Consider the following 18,851-nt stretch of genomic DNA (forward strand, 5'->3'; position numbering starts at 1 on the left):
CAGTATTGTCTCTAGAAATGGAGTCGCTGGGCCTAAAGTTAAGACAATTAATTGTACATTAAATACTTGGTAAAGGATGGTTTGGAGTATATCATTGGAGACTCACCTGTGGTATTTGGATTCGAAAGAACTCCCATTCCAACCTGAAACCAAGAACATCAGTAACCTAAGTTAGACAGATGCGACCATCACACTTGTGGCCCGCCCGCGGGCATCCTTCTCTAACCTCAAACCGGCTCCCGTCATCAGTGTCTGCGTCTTATGCGTCTTAGGAATGTCTCCTCCAAGGAATGATCACAAATCCTTAATACCCCAGTACCGTGTTTCGTAACTTATTTCAGCATTCTTGTGTGCTTTAGGTCAAGTTGTTTGTTTTTGTTTGATTGGTTGGTTTTGGTACTAAGAATTGAACCCAGAAGCATTCTGCCTCTGAACTACATCCCTACATCCCCAGCCCTATTTATTTATTTATTTATTTATTTATTTATTTATTTAATATGGGGGGGCACTGGGGATTGAACCTAGGGGCATTCTACCTCCAAGCTATACCCCGTCCCGGTTTTTTTTGTTGTTGTTTTTTTTTTTAATTTTAAGACACGGTCTCACTAGGTTGATGAGAGTCTCACTACTTGCTGAGGTTGTCCTCAAACCTGTGACCCTCCTGTCTCAGCCTTCCAAGTACCTGGTTACAGGCATACACCACCACGGATGGCTTATTCATTTATTTTGTTTTGAAACAGGGTCTCGCTAGGTTGCTGAGGACCTCGCTAAGTTGCTGAGGCTGGCCTTGAACCTGCGCTCCTCCTTTTTCAGCTTCCCAAGTACTAGAATTACAGTCCCGCAGTACCATGCCCAGCCTAGTTAAGGTTTCACAGCCTCCTCAAGCCACTAGGAAATGAGAAACAAGGACCCACCTGTGCCATTCAAATCGCTAGCCACTATTAATTAAAATAAAAAATTCGAGCTCCCCTCTGCACGCCGCGCACTTGGAGTGTTCGTGAACCGCAGGTGCCTAGTGGCTATTGTGTTGGACGGCGAGGATTAGAAATTTCCCATAATGGAGCGTGTTCTATTGGTCCAAGCTGGCAAAACAATTTCTCCAGGGACTCAGCTGTCATGGAGAACCTTTGTTTTGTAATTACCTTTCCGCAAATCAATTCAGATCCGAAATGAAGTACATCCTCTCGTTCGTGGGAGACACACAGGGGCCACCGCACCTAAAGAGGCTGACAGTAATTACGGTCATGAGCGACCTTTGAGGATTTACCAGGTGCCGGGCACTCGGCTAAACACCGCAGCTTCACAACAGCCCCGGAGCGTGGGTACTATTTCCTATATAATGAGGATTTCTGGTGAAGAAAATGTTCTCCCATCCTCTGTAGGTAATTTGCTTGGAAGAGATGTTTTAATATGACGCTCAGGGTAGAGCAAGAGACTCCAAGATTGTGCCCGAGGAATAAAAGTGCCCACCAATTGCTCTGTGACAATTTCCTGGGAAGTCCCTTCTCTCCTTGCGAACCTCGTGGGATGTGGGAAAGGGGTGGATCTTCAGGTCACTGTGCAAGAACAGGGAGGCAGGTGGCCCCAGGGGCTTTAGCTTTGGGGTCAAGAAGGCTTCAGTATAGAGCTGGATTTGGCCTCTGGATGGCTTGCCTGAGCCTCAGTGCGCTAATCTGCAGGGTGGGGGTGCTGCCCAAACGGATGTTTGCTGAGGCCTGGATTGAAGGAAAGAAAGGGGCTTCAGCAAGCTGGTGCCCAGGTAACCTCGGGCTGCACGCCTGCCTCTCAGGCGGGACCTTAGATCCATCACCAACTGACTCAGCTTAAAGGCACCCAGCAAGGGCTTGTCTGGGTTCCTCTGGCCCGGTGCTGCGGGCCCCTCTGCATTGCTGGGGAAAGGCACAGGAAATAGCCAGTGTTTGGGGCACTTTCCGGGTTCTGCTCTCAGGGCCACGGAGCGGAAAGGAGATGGTGGTCACATGTCTTGCCGCAGCCAAGGAGACGCAGGAGGCACTCTGCAGTCCTGCACGGCGTGGCCTGGGAGTCGCAGTGCTCTCTGAGATATTGCACTTTAAACCTGTCACAGTAAATAGTCAGGAATTAATACACCAGCTCCCCGGCTCTGGCAGCACGATTTGCCATCTAAATTGCTACCTTCCCCGGGAAGGTACATAAACAAGTCGAGCGGGCCTCGGGGACGTTTCTGCAGACGTGGTTCTCCTGGGCAGCTGGCTCTAACCCGGGATGCGGGAGGGGGAAGGGGGTCCGTCTGCAGGGAGAGGGGCCCTGGCAGGCACCGTGTCTATGACCTTCACGACCTCACCAGGCAAGTGAAGGTCAGAACCGTTAGCACAAGGTCACACGGCCAGTGGGTGAAGGAGCCACCCTCAGCCTCTATGGGTCTGACCCACTGAACCAGGTCTTCAGATAATTGTGGGAAGAAGGAGTTCTGGAGGAAGGGGACCCAATCCTGGGACACTCCTTCTCCCTCCCTGGACATCCCTCCAGCTGCCCAGTCCCTGTGCTTCCAACAGACACGCCTGCCGTCCCCTCCCTAGAGGGGTGACCGGGTCCTCTGAGGCATTCTGCTCACATAAGCAACACTCTGGAAGAGCCTGGAAATTTCGGACCGTCCAGGTGGTCCTTAGCCAAAGGCTTTCTCTCTGGGCACTCCGAAAGCCCAGTCCCCGAGGTATGACCCAGAGCTCCCTGTGGGCCAGGCTGTGCCCACTGGCCCTGCCGCCTGCCACCCCACTGCGCTCTTGGCTTCTTCTGGAAGCACCTCCCTAATAACTCCACTCGCCTTGTGAAGCCAAAGCCAGATCTGACTGAAAGCAGCCTGAATCTGGGGGAGCCGACGGCCGACTCTGGTCTCCTCGTCTTCAGGAATAAGCCACCGGAAGTCAATGCCTGTCTCTCTGTGTTCACCAGGCGGCCTAACACAGGATCTCTGCCCTGTTGATAAAACAGGTGTGGATTTGGATAAATAAAAGAGGTTAGGCCGGGCGTGGTGGCGCAGGCTTGTAATCCCAGCATTCGGGAGGCTGAGACAGGAGGATCGCGCTTTGTGGACAGCCTCAGCTACTTAGTGAGGCCTCTGCAACTCAGGGAGACCCTGTTTCAAAATAAAGGATAAAAAAATAGGGCAGGAGGTATAGCTTGGAGGTAGACTGCCCCTGGTTTCCATCCCTGGTGAAAGAAAGAAAGAAAGAAAGAAAGAGAGAGAGAGAGAGAGAGAGAGAGAGAGAGAGAGAGAGAAAGGAAGGAAGGAAAAAGAGAGAGAGAAAGGAAGGAAGGAAGGAAGGAAGGAAGGAAGGAAGGAGAAGGGAAGGAAGGAAGGAAAGAGAGAGAGAAAGGAAGGAAGGAAGGAGGAAGGAAAGGAAGGAAGGAAGGAAAGAGAGAGAGAGAAAGGAAGGAAAGAAAGCAAGCAAGCAAGCAAGCAAGCAGGCCAGCCCCGCACAGGGGTGTGATGCCCCTCCCCAGGTTGGAGCTACAGTCCTGCTCCAGGGGAGCTCCGACAGATCTGGGACACTTACAGTGTGTGTCCTCGCAAATTACTGCGATGCTCCTTGTGAATTGCCCTTCTATTTTCTTTCTTTTGTACTGCGGGCGGAAGCCAGGGGCATCAAGGTCTGAGCTCCAGCCCTTTTTAATTTTGTATGTTGACACAGGGTCTCACTAAGTTGCTGAGGCTGGCCTTGAACCTGTGGTCGTCCTGTCTCAGCATCCCAAGTACTGGGGTGACAGGTGCGCGCCATCATGTCTGGCGTGAAGTTTCCTTCTTTAAAGCAATCATTCTCATGTTCGAGGTGTCTCCCCACAACCCTCCACCAGAGACGTCAGCAGCTTCTTCCACCCCAGCGTTTTGTTGCCGTAATTGAGGTGCTCAGTTGCCCCCTGGCAGCACCCGGATTCGTTCTCGTCTTTGAGCATGAAGCAAGCGAGGGTCCCCCTGATGCTGTAACAGAGTAATGGCACCACTTACCGCGCCGTGCCACCTTCTGGAATCAGTATGGGAATATACAGAATTCTGTTTAGAAAAAACGTTAGCTGCTCTCACACATGGAAAAGCAATAGTAATATTATCTCACATGCAGAACCGCTTTGAATGCCTAAGGGACTTCCCCGAAGAGATGCAAAGTACCGCTGGACTCCTGGGACGGGAGTCGCTGGTAATTTGGCTCCCTGGGTCACACGGAGACGGAGGGAGGTGGCGCAGGGAGAGGGAGGCTGGCGTTCTCTCTCCGCTCGCAGGACTGCGGTACACTCTGCATTTCCCAAAGGCCGTAATTATTTCCTGGAGAAGAAATTCAAATGACCCAGATAGTTAATTCAGTGAGATTGGCCCAAAAAAGTATTTACCTAAAAGGCAGTTTTGTTGAAAAGAACATCCATAACATAGTCGGGGCTCGCTCTCCTTGCCTGAAAAATACAGGGGCCTAACCCAAGACCGAAGCCTTGGATTACGGAGGGTGGGAGGTTTGGAGGAAGGAGGGGAGAGGGCCATCAACGTTGTGGCTATCACAGGGGCTCCTACAGCCCTCTCTGAAGGGAAATACACAGAAGACCGGGGACAGCTTCTCTTTGGCTTTCTCCATCTCTCCTTTTATGCTAACTTCTGACCAGCCCGGGCCACCTCTCCCTTCTCCGAGGCCCCAGGTTTCTCTCCCTGCATGGCGGAGTCTCAACTCAACATCATGCCCTTCTGTTTCTCGAATCCAAATGCTGCTTCCTTTAGCACAAAGAGCTGAGCTAAGTCAGGAGAGGATGGGCTGGCCCAACTAGTTCTCACCAATGGTTACTATGTCCAGAACTATGCTCAGGGCCGGACGGGAGCAGACAACATCACCCACGGGTGAGGAAATGGACAGAAAAGGATGCTACAGAAACATTAGGAGCCCAGGGTAGGCCATTGCTCTTGACACTGAAAGAGAAAATATTCACGACTGTGCTCAGCTCTTGGGTATAAAATTATTTTTTTAATTATTTTTTTATTTTTTTGGTGGTACTGGGGGTGGAACCCAGAAGCTTTCTACCTCCGGCCTATGCTCCCAGACATTTTTTATAATTTTTATTTGGAAACAGGGTGTCACTAAGTTGCTGAAAACCTCACTGAGTAGCTGAGGCTGGCTTCGAACCTGTGCAATCCTCCTGTCTCAGCCTCCCAAGCGTGGGGATTACAAGCGTGCGCCACCACGCCCAGCTATAAAATTATTTTATATGATCCATATCGTGGGAAAAAAAACCCAGCCAGGCATGGTGGCACACACTTGTAATCCCAGCATATGGGAGGCTGAGACAGGAAGATCGCAGTTCACAGCCAGCCTCACACCCTTTGCAACTCAGTGAGACCCTGTTTCAAAATAAAGAATCAAAAATAGTGCTGGGGGTGTAGCTCAGAGGTAAAAATGCCCCTGGGTTTCATCCCCAGTGCCATAATAATAATAATAATAATAATAATAATAATAATAATAATAATCGCGTGTATAGTAACCTCATTTCTTAGGATTTAGAGTCTGTTCATGGGATATTTAGAGGGTCGTGTTTCATGAACCAACATTTTCACAGGCCCAAGCTCACAGCTGAGTCGCCAGGACCATTTACACACTAAAGCAGTCCCACCCCTTCTATGAGAGTCCTAAGAGTTAGAAACCAGAGGGGACAGACAGAAGAGCTACCCTCTGTATGATCCTTGGACCCTTCCTCTAACCCAGCCTCAGTTTCCTCCTCTGCTGAACATAACAGGAGGTTATGTTCCTAGCTTGAAGGGGTAAACCTTAGGCTAAAAGACCCCCAGGAGTAAAGTGAGGGCCAGAGACCACACGAGGCCACTGGAGGAATTGGTGGAATCCGTGCTCTCTGGAGGACAGTCCCTGGCAAAACACGAATACTTCTACCGCCTCCTCCAGATTCCAAGAGCACACCCAGTCTCTGAAAGACCAGCGCCTTGCTCTTTGGCCTGCCCCTTCCCACACAAACAGGCATTAAAAGCATAACTCAGGGGTCAACAGCCTCGGTTTCCTGTGGGTCAGTGGGATCTCCCCAGGCAGAACACAAGCTCCTTGTGTCTCACAGGACGTCTCTGTGTGCCCTGCAGACCCGGGCGCAGAGCAGACCCGCAATAAATATTTGCAGATTGTCTGCTGGGAAGGGGGTCTGGCTTGGGCCAGCTGCGCACAGGCCTTCCGCCACCTCTTGGCTCACGGCCACCTTCCAGACCTCAAAGACACAGAAGGAATGTGATTTCTACCACCTGGGGATAAAAGAACCTTCTCCTTGGTGCTCCAAGGAGAGGAGAAGCCCGGGACAGGGGCTGGAAGATTCCAGAAAGCGCAGCCAAATCCTCATGTGGCTGTCCCGGACCCACGGCATCAGCAGGGGACAGGGGGAAGCCGACCCTCTTGGCTGGACTGCCACCTGGGCGTCCTCCGCCGGGCCCGCGGAGACTGAGCAGGACCGAGCAGGAAGTCACCCAAGCGCCCTGCCCTCAGCAGCCGTGCGGCCCCGGGCGCGCCTGGCCACCCAGAGCTCCAGCGAGGAAACAGCTTCCTTTTGTGGTCTGCCCCTGGCCGGCTGCCAGGGCCTCAACAAAAGCCTTGTGATGTGCACTTTTGAAATGTGTTGGTGGCGCGGAATGGCATGGCTAACTCGTGTTTAATGCCCATCAGCGTGTATGTCTCTTTCCCACGCCCACGGAGCAGACGGGCGCATGTGGGGAGCTGCGGGGGCCTGGCTGTGTGGCCCGGGCGCTCCGCACACACTTCCTTTTGCCCCAGCCCTGGCCTCTGCCAGCCCAAGGGTGTGTCTCTCTTGGAAGACAAAGAGAAGGTGAAAAGTGGCTGTACTTGGTATTAGCTGCCGGTGGCGCACTATGGTTTTTATTTTATTTTATTGCAGTACTGGGGATGGAACCCAGGGGCATTCTACCTCCGAGCTACACCCCCCAGCCCTATTTTTTTATTCTTGATTTTGAAACAGGGTGTCACTGAGTAGCAAAGGGCCTAAGTAGTAGCTGAGGCTGTCCGCAGACCACGATCCTCCTGTCTCAGCCTCCCGAATGCTGGGATTACAAGCGTGCCCCACCACGCCCGGCTCACAATATTTTTTAATCTTCATAACAATTCTGGGAGTAGTCGTGTCTCCATTTTACAGATGGTGGAAACTGAGATTCAGAGAGGCTAAATATTCCGCTCAACTAGACCATGGTGGAGCAGGGACCTGATCCAGCCTGTGTCCTCCAGTGGGCAGACTCTTCCCAGACAACCTGCTCCTCTCCTAAAACCTCGTGGTCCTTGTTGAGGACAGAGGCAGCCACACTCCACCTTCCTGCAGCATCACAAGTGACCAGTGGCATTCAGAGTTGGAGAAGGACTGAAAGAGGCCACGTCGGCCCGTTCCCTGCTCATGGTTGACTTCAAAGACTTTTGACTTGATTTGGGTCATAAACCCACAAAGTGGGAAGGTAACTTTGTTAGACCTACTTTGTGGGTTAAGAATCCAAATCAAGTTAAAAGTTTTTACAGTCCATCAAAGTGGGAAGGTCTGCCGGGCGTGGTGGCGCAGGTTTGTAATCCCAGTGCTTGGGAGACTGAGACAGGAGGATCGCAGGTTCACGACCCGCCCCAGCAACTTGTGAGGCCCTCTGCAACTTAGTGAGACTCTGTTTCAGTATAAGGAATAAAAAAATAGGGAAATGGGGCTGGGGTGTAGCCCGGAGGTAGAATACCCCTGAGTTCCATCCCTAGAGCGCGCGCGCGCGCGCACACACACACGGGAAAGTCAGTGTGCTTAATCTTTTTCTGCTGCTCATTCATAAGCATTTTCCTGGCTGGTCTCTAGAACACCTGGACCAGGATGGCCGCCCAGCCCTTCAAGGTGCAGTGGCCCTCGCAGGCCAGGGCTGTGTACTGTAACGCAGCCCTCCTGTTCTCTCGACTCCCATGAGCACCGAGGGCACAGTTCCAACCATCCGGACTTCGTGAGCCAGGTTCTACAGAAGATCGGCGTTTAAGGGGACCTAGGTTATCTGGGGGCAGTCCCAGGAAGTGGATAGGCTGATGAGGACAGAAAGATATACACGAGGCGCTCATGACTGGGTCACCTCTCTGGGCAGCTGGGGCTTGGCCACATGGGGGCTTCCTGGGAACCTGGAGACAACACCCTGTCCTTGCCAGCCAAGGACGGGGAACCAGGGGCAGGTGCCCACCAGTCACTGGTTTTAGGACAAAGTCCCCAGGCGGGGAGACGCGGGTGAGCTCAGAGTCTGCCATAGGTCAGGGAATGGCAGGCTTCAAGGGGATAGGATGGGGTACAAATAACATGTTCCCCTGGTGTCCCCATGCCTGTCCCAGGAATACAGGGCTAAGGTCTTGCCCTCTTGACTTCCTCCTCCTGTTCTTCCTCCTCCTTCTGCTCCTCCTCCTCCTCCTGCTCCTTCTCTTCCTCATGTTCTTCCTCCTCCTCCTCCTGCTCCTGCTCCAACTCCTCCTCCTTCTCCTTCTCCTCCTCCTGCTCCTGCTCCTCCTCCTCCTCCTTTTCCTCCTTTTCCTCTTCCTCCATGTTGGATCTAGAAGAGCCTATGGTACAACTCTAGGTGACCTTGCCTGTCTGGGTTCATACCTCCTTTGGCTTCTCAGAGCTGGAAAGAGGGAACCAGGTATCACCACACTGTGTGCTAGAAACAGAGGATGCAGATGGGCTCCTTGACTTGAAACCAGTCAAAACTTTGACTTGGCCCTCCCTGGAAGAAGAGGGATGCCTGGGGGCCCCTCAATGCACCGGCACATGGGGCCAGGTGTTGGTGACCACAGGCCTTGTGGAAGGACCGCAGCCAGATCCCGCGACATTCCTAGGACTGCAGCCTTGCGGGAGCTGTCCATTAATTGTGAAGGGGACTGCAAAACAAAAGCAAGCATGACTCCTCCTGCACACCCAGCGAGGGACGGGCAGAAAGGACTGCCCGGGGCAGGCACACCACCCCCCCCGCCCTCTGGTTGTCCAGGATTGGATGTGCCAGCTCCCATCTCCCCACCACGGAGGCTCTTCTTCCTCCCCTTTCTGTATTCTGTCTGTTTTGGTGTTATCTGCTTCTCCCTGTGGGCTTCTTCTGTCCCCATCTTGCTAGCTCTGCCTGTCCCCCTCTCCTCTCTTTACAGCTCGTTGGGACACTAGGTCTCCCAGGCCTCCCATCATTAGCTCCTGTTCTCTCTTCTCCTTCAATCTTCCTCGTCTGCCCGCCTTCCCCTGGGCTCCCGGCGGCTCCTTCCCCATCCTCCTTTAGAGACTCTGGTGCACCTCTGGGAAAGGCTTGGAGTTCCAGCGATAGGAGCTGCATAAATAATTAGCGGAGGGGAAGGAAGATGTTCACCCTGGTCCAGGCCGCCCTCGCAGGCGGCAGATGGAGAGCTGACAGGCCCATCCATTGCCAAGGACGGCTCTGAGCCGCACTCACCAGCCCAGTCCATTCAACCGCCCCTTTTAGCCACCACCAACATTTCAAAAGGGAACGCACAGGCCTATAGTAGGTTCCTCCAATTCACGAGGGCTGCGCCTGCCACCGGCTGCCCAGACAAGCCGCATTCTTCTCTCTGAGTGAGCTATTTTTAAGAACGCTCCCCCCTCCTCGCTTCCAGTTCCCATTTCAGCCTGAGAGCTGAATTAGATTCTTTCTTCATTTTGTAGGCTCCCCCTCTCTGTTATTATATAAAACCATTTCAGCCCTTAAGGAGTTGGCATCTGACATCCACAGCTACCGAATCCCCGGAACAGAGCGGGAAAGGAATAAATAGAAGGGAGGGAAAGAAACTGGTCTGTTTCCGCTTCAGCAACATGAATCGTCAGGGAGTTAAATAGCAACAAAGTATTTGGTGTTAATCTTTAATATTCCCTGGAACTTGTCACCTCCCCCTTCAATCCCTGGCGGCCTTTCTCCCAGCGATTCTGGTGCCTCTCACAAGATATCACACCTTCTATTATACTCTAAAAAAAAAAAAAAAAAGTACCCACCAGAGGGGGAGTTCTGAGTGATTAGACTGCCGGGAGAAGGTAGCAGCTCTCTGCTATTTACAAGAAGTGCCTGAGAAAGGGTGAGCCATGGATTCCTTCTCTGGCTCTCCTGCTGTTTCAAACAGACCCTGCCTGAGCTCAGCCTCTGCTGTGATCTCTCCCTTTCTTGGGCCCCAGAGTCAGGGTGGGGGATGGCATTTGACAAGCACCCAGGGTAGGTGCCAGCAGCCCAGGCGCCCCCCCCTCCCCCAGGCCAGGTAAGCCAGGTGACTTACCTTGTCCTGCAAATGGCAGGATTCCCGCTGGTACATCTTGCTAATGGGGGCTCCCCCAGGCCCATCCTGAGAGCAGGATGTCAGTAGGGGCAATTCCTCTGGAAGGAGCTCAAGGGTGTCTGAGCCAGCTCAATCCTTGGGGAACTCCAGAATCTCTGGAGACTTGAGACTTGAAGGGAGGGCACTTGAAGGGCAAGTGATTTGGGGTGTCATCCTCCATCTGTGGTCAGGGGCTGCTGGAAGAAGGGCATGGACCCTCTGGCTCTTGGGATGCATGCAGAGGATACCTCCCTGGGTGTTGGAAACGTGGCAGCGGCGCTACGCCCATGGGAGTGTGCGCATGGTACCCCCAGCAAACCCCTACGCCCTATATCATTGGTGTGTGGGGTTACAGCTTATCAGATCAACACTGCCCCTCCTGTACCAAAGCTCTTCCCTTTTGGTATCTCCAGGGTGGCCGGGCGCAAGCTGCGTGGTGTCCTGAAGTCTCTTGCCCCAACCCATCCTCGTGAGGATTTTTACAGAGGAAAGGTCTTCTCCTGTTCGTGGAGAGCTGCCCAGTTCCAAGGCCCCAGATGTTCTGAAGGGCTTCATGAGGCTAAGCGATCCTCCTCTCCTCCTCTGGCCCCGGTGGACACAGAGCGAGCCTGAGAAGAGCAGGAAAGAGCTGAGTTACTCCCTCCTGCGCGCCCGCTGGTCCACCTGCCATCTGGGTCTTTTCTAAAACATGGATCTTAGCCGGGCGTGGTGGCGCACGCTTGTCATCCCCGCGCTTGGGAGGCTGAGACGGGAGGATCACACAGGTTGGAAACCAGCCTCCGCTGGCTTAAGAGCCCCTGTTTCCAAATAAAATATAAAATAGGTGTTAGATTAATTAGGTTCTTACTTCAGACACCTCCCCCCATAAGCTAAGTCTCCTGAAAGGCCTTGGTCTGACCAGTTAAGCTACCATCCCCTTCTGACCACAGGGGGTCACTTACCTGGGAGACCTGCCCCCTCCTGGTGCCCTTGGCCAATCAGTGAAAGGGACATTCCTCGCTGACCCTGAGCCAATTACCTGGCCGCACGACCCCTCCCATGGGACTCTAGCCAATTAGTTCAAAGGGCATTTCTCCTAGCCTATGAGCCCCCAATGTGTAACCCCAATCCCCTATATAACCCTGATCCCAGCATGCACTCCTTCTCTTCCTGGATTCTTCTCTCTCTCTCTCTCTCTCTCTCTCTCTCTCTCTCTCTCTCTCTCCCTCCCTCCCTCCCTCCCTCCCTCTCTCTCTCTCTCTCTTCCTTTCATACTGGCCCCTCCAATAAATCTCTTGGCTACAAGGTGGTCTCTGGTGTGGTCAAACTTTGTCCTTTCAATAGGTCTGGGAGTATAGCCCGGAGGTAGAAGGGTTCTATCCCCAGTACCACCAAAAAATAATAAATACATAAATAAATAAAACATGGATCTTCTGTAGAAACTCTTTTGGTCCCGTGGCCTGTCTACTAACACTCTCTCTCCTGCTCCATGAAGCCCGGGCTCCCATCTTCCCCAACTCTGCCACCAGGTGGGAGATGCCCAGTAGCTTTTTTTTTTTTTTTGCGGGTCCGGGGATGGAACCCAGAGGCATTTGACCTCCGAGCTACACCCCCTGCCCTATTTGTTATTCTTTATTTTGAAACCCCATCTCACTGAGCTGCAGAGGGCCTCACTAAGTATCCGCGAACCACAATCCTCCGGTCTCAGCCTCCTGAATGCTGGGATTATGAGCGTGGGCCACCACCTCCAGCTTAGTAGCTTTTCTTAAATGAATGAATGAAAGCCATCGCTGCCCACTTAGAACCTGCAGGCTTGTTAAATGAGCCTTGAATAGGAGGCTCAGGGCCATTCCTACTTCTCCCACCCTCTCCTCCATCCAGGCCTGTCGGTCCTTCTATTCCTCAGCATGCGGCCCTTGACCAATTGGCCAGAAGGTCACCTTTATTCACTCCCTTGGATTTTACGTGAGCTTCTTCCTCTCTCTGCTGGGAATCCCTCTCCCTCTTTCTTCTCTGTTTCTGTGAAGCAGCTACAAACCCTTGCAGGTCCAAGTGGGAAGCCTCTCCTCCTGAAAGTCATACTCCCCTCTGCCCTAGAGGGGAGATGAGTGAGCCAGCCCCCTGGGCTGCGCTGGGACTAGCCAGCAGAGGGGACAGCATGCCTTGGTAAATAAAGGCCCCTAAGTATCTAATACGGAAACCACTAAGAACAAGGGCAGCCTTCCTTATGCAGCTTACAATCTGGAACGTTGGTTTGGCTTGGTTTTCATTGATCCGGCTTAGAGGAAGAGAAACCATAACTACTCTGGAGTCTCTGGGGGTCTTGTTATCACGCTACTTTCCAGCACTAAAATCATTCATTCACTCACCCCCAAGCACACTGTGCCAAGCAGCATCTGGGCCCCAGGGGCATACTGACCTGCGCCCTGCCCCTCCGGCCCCACACTCTGAGGGAAGTGGCTCCTGACTCTTTAAAGGGGTCCACTCTAGAGAGGTTTTTAAGGGATAGCAGTGGATGAGAACCCCTTGCATAAATAGGCAAGAGTCCAACGCTGATATATATCACTAAATAAACAAATAAAGGGCAGAGAAGAGGCGGCTCTTCCTTGCAGGGCCACCGAGCCTTGGCGTTCTTGGTCACATGGCCACGGGGAGCTGGCCCTCTCCTTATCCCATGTCTCCTATCACTCCAGGCTCAGGGATGAGCACCGATCACCCTCTCTCTGCCTCAAATAGACCAATGCGATGGCATGGATCCTTGTTTTAAGAGAGGACAGTCACAACCAAAATAATACCGGAGAGGTCTTTCCTTCTAAAAGAGAAAGTAGAGACCCCTCTCCAAGAAAGAAAGGAAACCCTGGGTTTCCTTTCTTAATTTGGTGTGGGTTTCCAGAACCAAATGAGTCCCCGCTGGGTAGAGAAGTGAGTCTGCTCCTTGTGAAGGAGCCTCTGCGCCTGGGAGCTGCTGGGTCCTGCAGGAATAAGAGACTGAGTCACCTCCGGGTACAGTCCATCCACACCTTCTCCCCAGGCATGGCCGGCGGGCGCCTGAGGCTCAGCTTGCAGGCAGAACCCCAAACTGGGTTGAGGTTAGCACACCAGAGAAACAGGTCCAGAAGCACTGTCAGAAGAAGGGCAGGAGGGAGGAGCCTGAGACCCTCTGAAGCTGTCTCTGCGGGGGTGCTAGCCATGGGGGCTCTTGAGCTTGAACCGTGGTGCGCCCCCCCTCCAGGGCTGAAGGCAAGCTAAGCAAGACTCCCTAGGCTGGCTGAGATTCCAGGTCCACTCCCAGGGCAAGCAGCTGAGCTTGAGTCTTTTTTTTTTCTCAGTACTGGGGATGGAACCCAGGGGCATTCTACCTCGAGCTACACCACCAGCCTGATTTTGTATTCTTTATTTTGAAACAGGGTCTCACTGAATTGCCAAGGGCTTCGCTAAGTAGCCGAGGCTGTCTGTGAACCACGATCCTCCTGTCTCAGTCTCCCAAATGCTGCGATTACAAGCCTGAGCCACCATGCCCGGCTTGGGTTTTGTTGTTTTGTTTGTTTGTTTGTTTGTTTGTTTCTTTTCGGGAACTGGCTGCCACCTAACCACTGAGCTGAGAACCATATAATGCAGCCACACAGATCACAAAAAAACGATGCTGGTCACCTGGCAGGCTACTCCAATGGTACAGTTAAGACACCATCAGCCAGGCGGGTGGCGTCTGTCATCTCAATACCTGGGAGGCTGAGACAGGAGGATTGCAGGTTCAAGGCCAGCCTCAGCAACTTAGCATGACCCTTGGCAACTTAATGAGGCCCTATTTCAAAATTTAAAAAATAGCCGGGCGTGGTGGCGCACACTTATAATCCCGTGCTTGGGAGGCGGAAACAGGAGGATCGCGCAGGTTCGAAGCCAGCCGTGCTGGCTTAAGAGACCCTGTTTCCAAATAAAAAGTATAAAAAAAAAAAAAAGGTCTAGGAGTGTAGCCTGGAGGTAGAAGGGTTTCCAGGAACCCCAGTACCACCAAAAAATTATATTTTTAAATTTTTAAAAATTTAAAAAATAAAAAAGCATACACTGTAACCCCAGCATTTGGGAGGTGGAGACAGGAGGATCACAGTTTGTGGCCAGCCTCATGTACTTAGTGAGGCCCATTGCAAGTCAGTGAGACCTTGTTTCAAAAATTAAAAAAAAAAAATAGGGCTTGGGGTATAACTCAGAATACCTGGGTTATATCCCCAGTACTGCAACAACAACAAAAAAATAGGGTCAGTGGTGTAGCTCAGGGATAGAATACTTCTGGCTTCAATCCCTAGTACCCCCAAAAACTATATTAAAGAATTAAGGCATTGTTAAGGCTCTATTCTACACTGGGAAGCCAAAGAAGAAGAGGAAAAGGAACGAATTATTTTATAAGAAATATGACCATCGACGTTTCTTATTAGGCAGGCAGCAGACCACACAAGGGAGCGTTCCCTGACCTGGGTATCCCAGCAGGCAGCCGTCACCCACCACGCCCTTCACCTGGGCCTCCTCCCATTGCCAGCCTAGCTCCCCAGCGCGCCCGCGTGCTCTGCGGGCCTGGAAACGAAACCTGGGTTCATTCCAACCTAGCTCAGCTCTTTCTCTGATTTTCCCCTCAAGATGGAAGATGGCTATTAAAATAAGCAGCAGGACTCTCGGCCATACAACGCCCTTTGCTAATTCCCACAATTAACCCAAACAGGGCCAATAGGGAATGAGCCCATGATTAATCATTTAATGATGGTCTCTCCCAAGCCTGGACTGCTCTGCTCCTCACGGCCACCGTGAAGGGCTCACTGTGAGCCAGAAATTGAAGCCAACAGTTGCTGGGCGACCCATCTGCCTTTGGGGGTTTGCCAAGGGACGGGTGGGTGTGCGGGGTGCCGAGGAGCACCCCGACTATGAATATATTCTGACCGTGAGGCTATTCCGGGGTGAATCAGATTGGTGCCGGGCCTCATTATCCCTGGGGACGAAGCCCTCTGCCTGGGGCCCAGGCTTCTGTTTTCAAAGAACAAGCTGTCATGGCTACCTCACCACACGAGGCCTAGCTTGAATCAGAAATGCCGGTGCATGCTGGGTGTGTAGCACACACTAGAATCCCAGTGCTGGGAGGCTGAGACAGGAAAAATGCTGGTTCAAGGCCATCCTCAGCAACTTAGCAAGACTCTTAAAATAAAAAATAAAATAGAGCCGGGCGTGGTGTCGCACGCTTGTAATCCCCATGCTTGGGAGGCTGAGGCAGGAGGATCATACAGGTTCGAAGCCAGCCTCAGCAACTTAGTGAGGCTCCCAGCAGCTTAGTAAGATCCTGTTTCCAAATAAAATATAAAATAGGTCTGGGAGTATAGCCCGGAGGTAGAAAAGCCTCTGGGTTCCACCCCCAGTACCACCAAAAATAAATAAATAAATATAGAATTGGGTATATAACTGGGTTCAAGTGCCAGTACCACAGGAAGGAAGGAAAGGAGGGAGGGAGGGAGGGAGGAAGGAACTTAAAACTCGCTTGCACCTCAGGGATGGAGTAGGCTTTTCCCAGGGAGACAGAGCTTCCTCAGCGTCACACGCAAGACCCCAGAGAAGCCGAGAAGCATTCCCTGTGCCTCTGTCAGACTGAGAGTCCCCGGGAAGCAGAGCCTGAGGCGTGGATTTCAGTGCAAGTGGATTCGTTAGGGATAAGGAGAGATGAGGAGGTTGGGAGAGGGAGAGCCGCCATAAAGGGCGCATTGTTGCTACTGACCACTGCGGGTCACTGGACCTGAGCCCCGGGACACTCGGGAGCCATGGAGGACACAAGTCGCATGCTATGCTCAGATTAGCCGGGGGTATTTTTATACCAATTCCCACAGCCTTTGGTAGAAGTGAACAGGGGTCAGGGCAGAGGAAGGAAGAGTGGTCATTCCTGAGCATGCACAACCTTTCAAGTGGAGGGGTCAAAAGGCCTTCAGTGACCAGAGGAAGCCTTTAGGGCAGACACGCTGGCTCTGGCCACTGGAGACCAGGCCAGCCCACCCTAAGGTGGCGAAGGCCTGGCCTAGGCAGAGCACCCGTCCCAGGCCCCGCCACAGGAATTTCACCAGCAGTGGTCATTATAAACAGCATCAATACGCTCCCCAAGAATCAGGTCCCGCACAGGCAGGAAAGAGTCGCTGCTCTCTGGCGAAGGCATGGAGACTGGGGAACTGTGTGCCGAGTCCACAGTGCAGTTAGTAAGGGGCTCCAGCTCTTTGATCCCCAAGTGTTTCTTATTTGAGCACTTGGTCAATATGGAGAGACTAGAGACAGAGGGACGGAACCAGCTGGACACAGTGGTACACGTCTGTAATCCCAGCACTTGGGAGGCTGAGACAGTAGGTTCACAGGCTGGAGGCCGGCCTCAGCAAATTAGTGAGATGCTGCTTCCAAATAAAAAAGAAAATAGGGCTGGGGGTATAGCCTGGAGGTAGAAGGAAGGCCCCTGGATTCCATCCCTAGACACACACACACGCTCAGATAGAACGTGGAGTGGATAGAGAAAACCCAAAAGCAGATATTAGCTACCATTTATTGAGCAATTATTATCTGCCTGGCCTTGTTCAAAGGTTTTTACATGAATTTATCAAATGAAATCTTTACAGCACCTCCATGAGTTGAGATTATTATTGTCTCTATTTTACAGACGGGAGAACTGAGGCATGTGCTCAGAAAGACAATGATCGGCCGGGAGTGGTGGGCACGCTTGTGTAATCCCCGCGCTTGGGAGGTGGAGCCAGGAGGATCCCACAGGCTCAAAGCCCCTCACTGGCTTAAGAGACCTGGGAGTGTAGCCCAGAAGTAGAAGGGCTTCCAGGAACCCCAGTACCACCAAAAAAAAAAAAAAAAGAAAGAAAGAAAGAAAGAAAGAAAGAAAGACGATGATCAAATGTTTTTTTTTTCTTTCTCTCATTTCTGGAATTAGGGAGGAGACAAAGGTCACAAGGACACTTTCAGAGAAGAGGAAGGGGACCGGAAGGGAGGGTGAGAGAGGGTACTTGGGATATGGTCAAATATCTTATTTGCATGTACAAACATGCTAGGAGGAGCCTCCCTTTATTCTGTAAAAAGAAGTTATCAACCAAGTGAAAAAAATAAGAAGAACTTTGTGCTTAAGGCCACACTGGTAGAAATGATACCATAGTCTGGCACCAAAGTCTGTTTTTTGAGACTATCCCACCTTGCTTCTCCCTATTAATGCTGTTGCTAACAGTGACAATGTTCACAGTGGTACTTTGGGGTTTTTTGTTTTGGTTTCTGGTTTTTTTTTGGGGGGGTGTTATTTTTATATTTATTTGTTTATTTATTTTTGGTATGGGGATTGAATTCGGGGCCATTTTGCTGTGGAGTTAGACCCACCAGCCCTTCTTATTTATTTATTTATTTATTTATTTTTAATTTTGAAACATGGTCACTAAGTGGCTGACAGCCTCTCTAAGTTGCTGAGGCTGGCCTGGAACCTGGGATCTTCCTGTCTCCGCCTCCCAAGTACTGGGATTATAGGCTCAAGCCACCATGCTCAGCTACAGGCACACCTCTGGAGGGCCTTTCCCTTCTTCTCAGCTAAAGACCAAGACCTGGAATTTCTTGACATCTGCAGAGTCCATGGCCAAAGGAACTACCTAAGAACTACAAAACCATCCAGCTGTCCACCTGGACAGAGAGAGCAAAAGTCATGGTAGAGCTGGCGTTGGGACCGACAGCCCGGGTGTGGATGGGATTCTGGGTCCTGTGTTCAATCATCTCTCCAGGATTTTGTCGGGCAGCTATCTGCCAGACACTAGGGCTATGGGCAAGAAAGGTAAGAAAAAGCCATCCTGCTGCCTGCTCCCTGGAGTCATTACGTAAGGTCCTGCTCCCTCTGAATCAACCTGCTTGCGACCTGGAGTCTTGAGTAAGGTCCCCTGTGTGCCGCACCCGGCACAGGGAAGATCCCCAAGGACCGGTAGCTCTCTGGTCTTCTGGATTTCTTCTTGCCTGGTCCCTCTTCTCTCTGCTTTCTTTTGAGCCCAACTTTTGTGTGCTTTATCTAGCCAGAAAAGTAAACAGAAAGAGAGGAGTAGAAAGACTCATTCCTGCCTCGTGTTGTAGTAAAAAGAAAGGAGACTCGGTCTAACCACAAATAGGGCATTCTTCCTCCAGAGAGTCTGATTTCCGAGTCCTGGACCTCACTGCGCCCTGGCACCAGGAAGCTCTGGCCAGAGCCACTCGATACGGTCGCCACACACAAGAGGCTACCAAGCCCTGGAAATCTGGCTACTTCCAACCGGAATGGGCTCTAAGTAGAAAATGCACACAAGATTTCCAAGCCTTGACACAAAAGCAAATAATCTAATAAGACTTCATTAATGATTTTCCTTACAATGCACCAATAAAAAGTTAAAAATAAAGTCGTAATCATGCTCTCTTAAGTAAAATAATAATAATAATTAATAATAATAACAATAATAATAATTTCCCTGTTAGTTGAATGTTAATATTATACTATTTGGGGCCTATTGAGTTAATATATATATATATATATATATATAT

The sequence above is a fragment of the Muscardinus avellanarius genome (assembly GCF_963383645.1).
Source record: "Muscardinus avellanarius genome assembly, chromosome: 18".
Lineage (NCBI taxonomy): Eukaryota > Metazoa > Chordata > Mammalia > Rodentia > Gliridae > Muscardinus > Muscardinus avellanarius.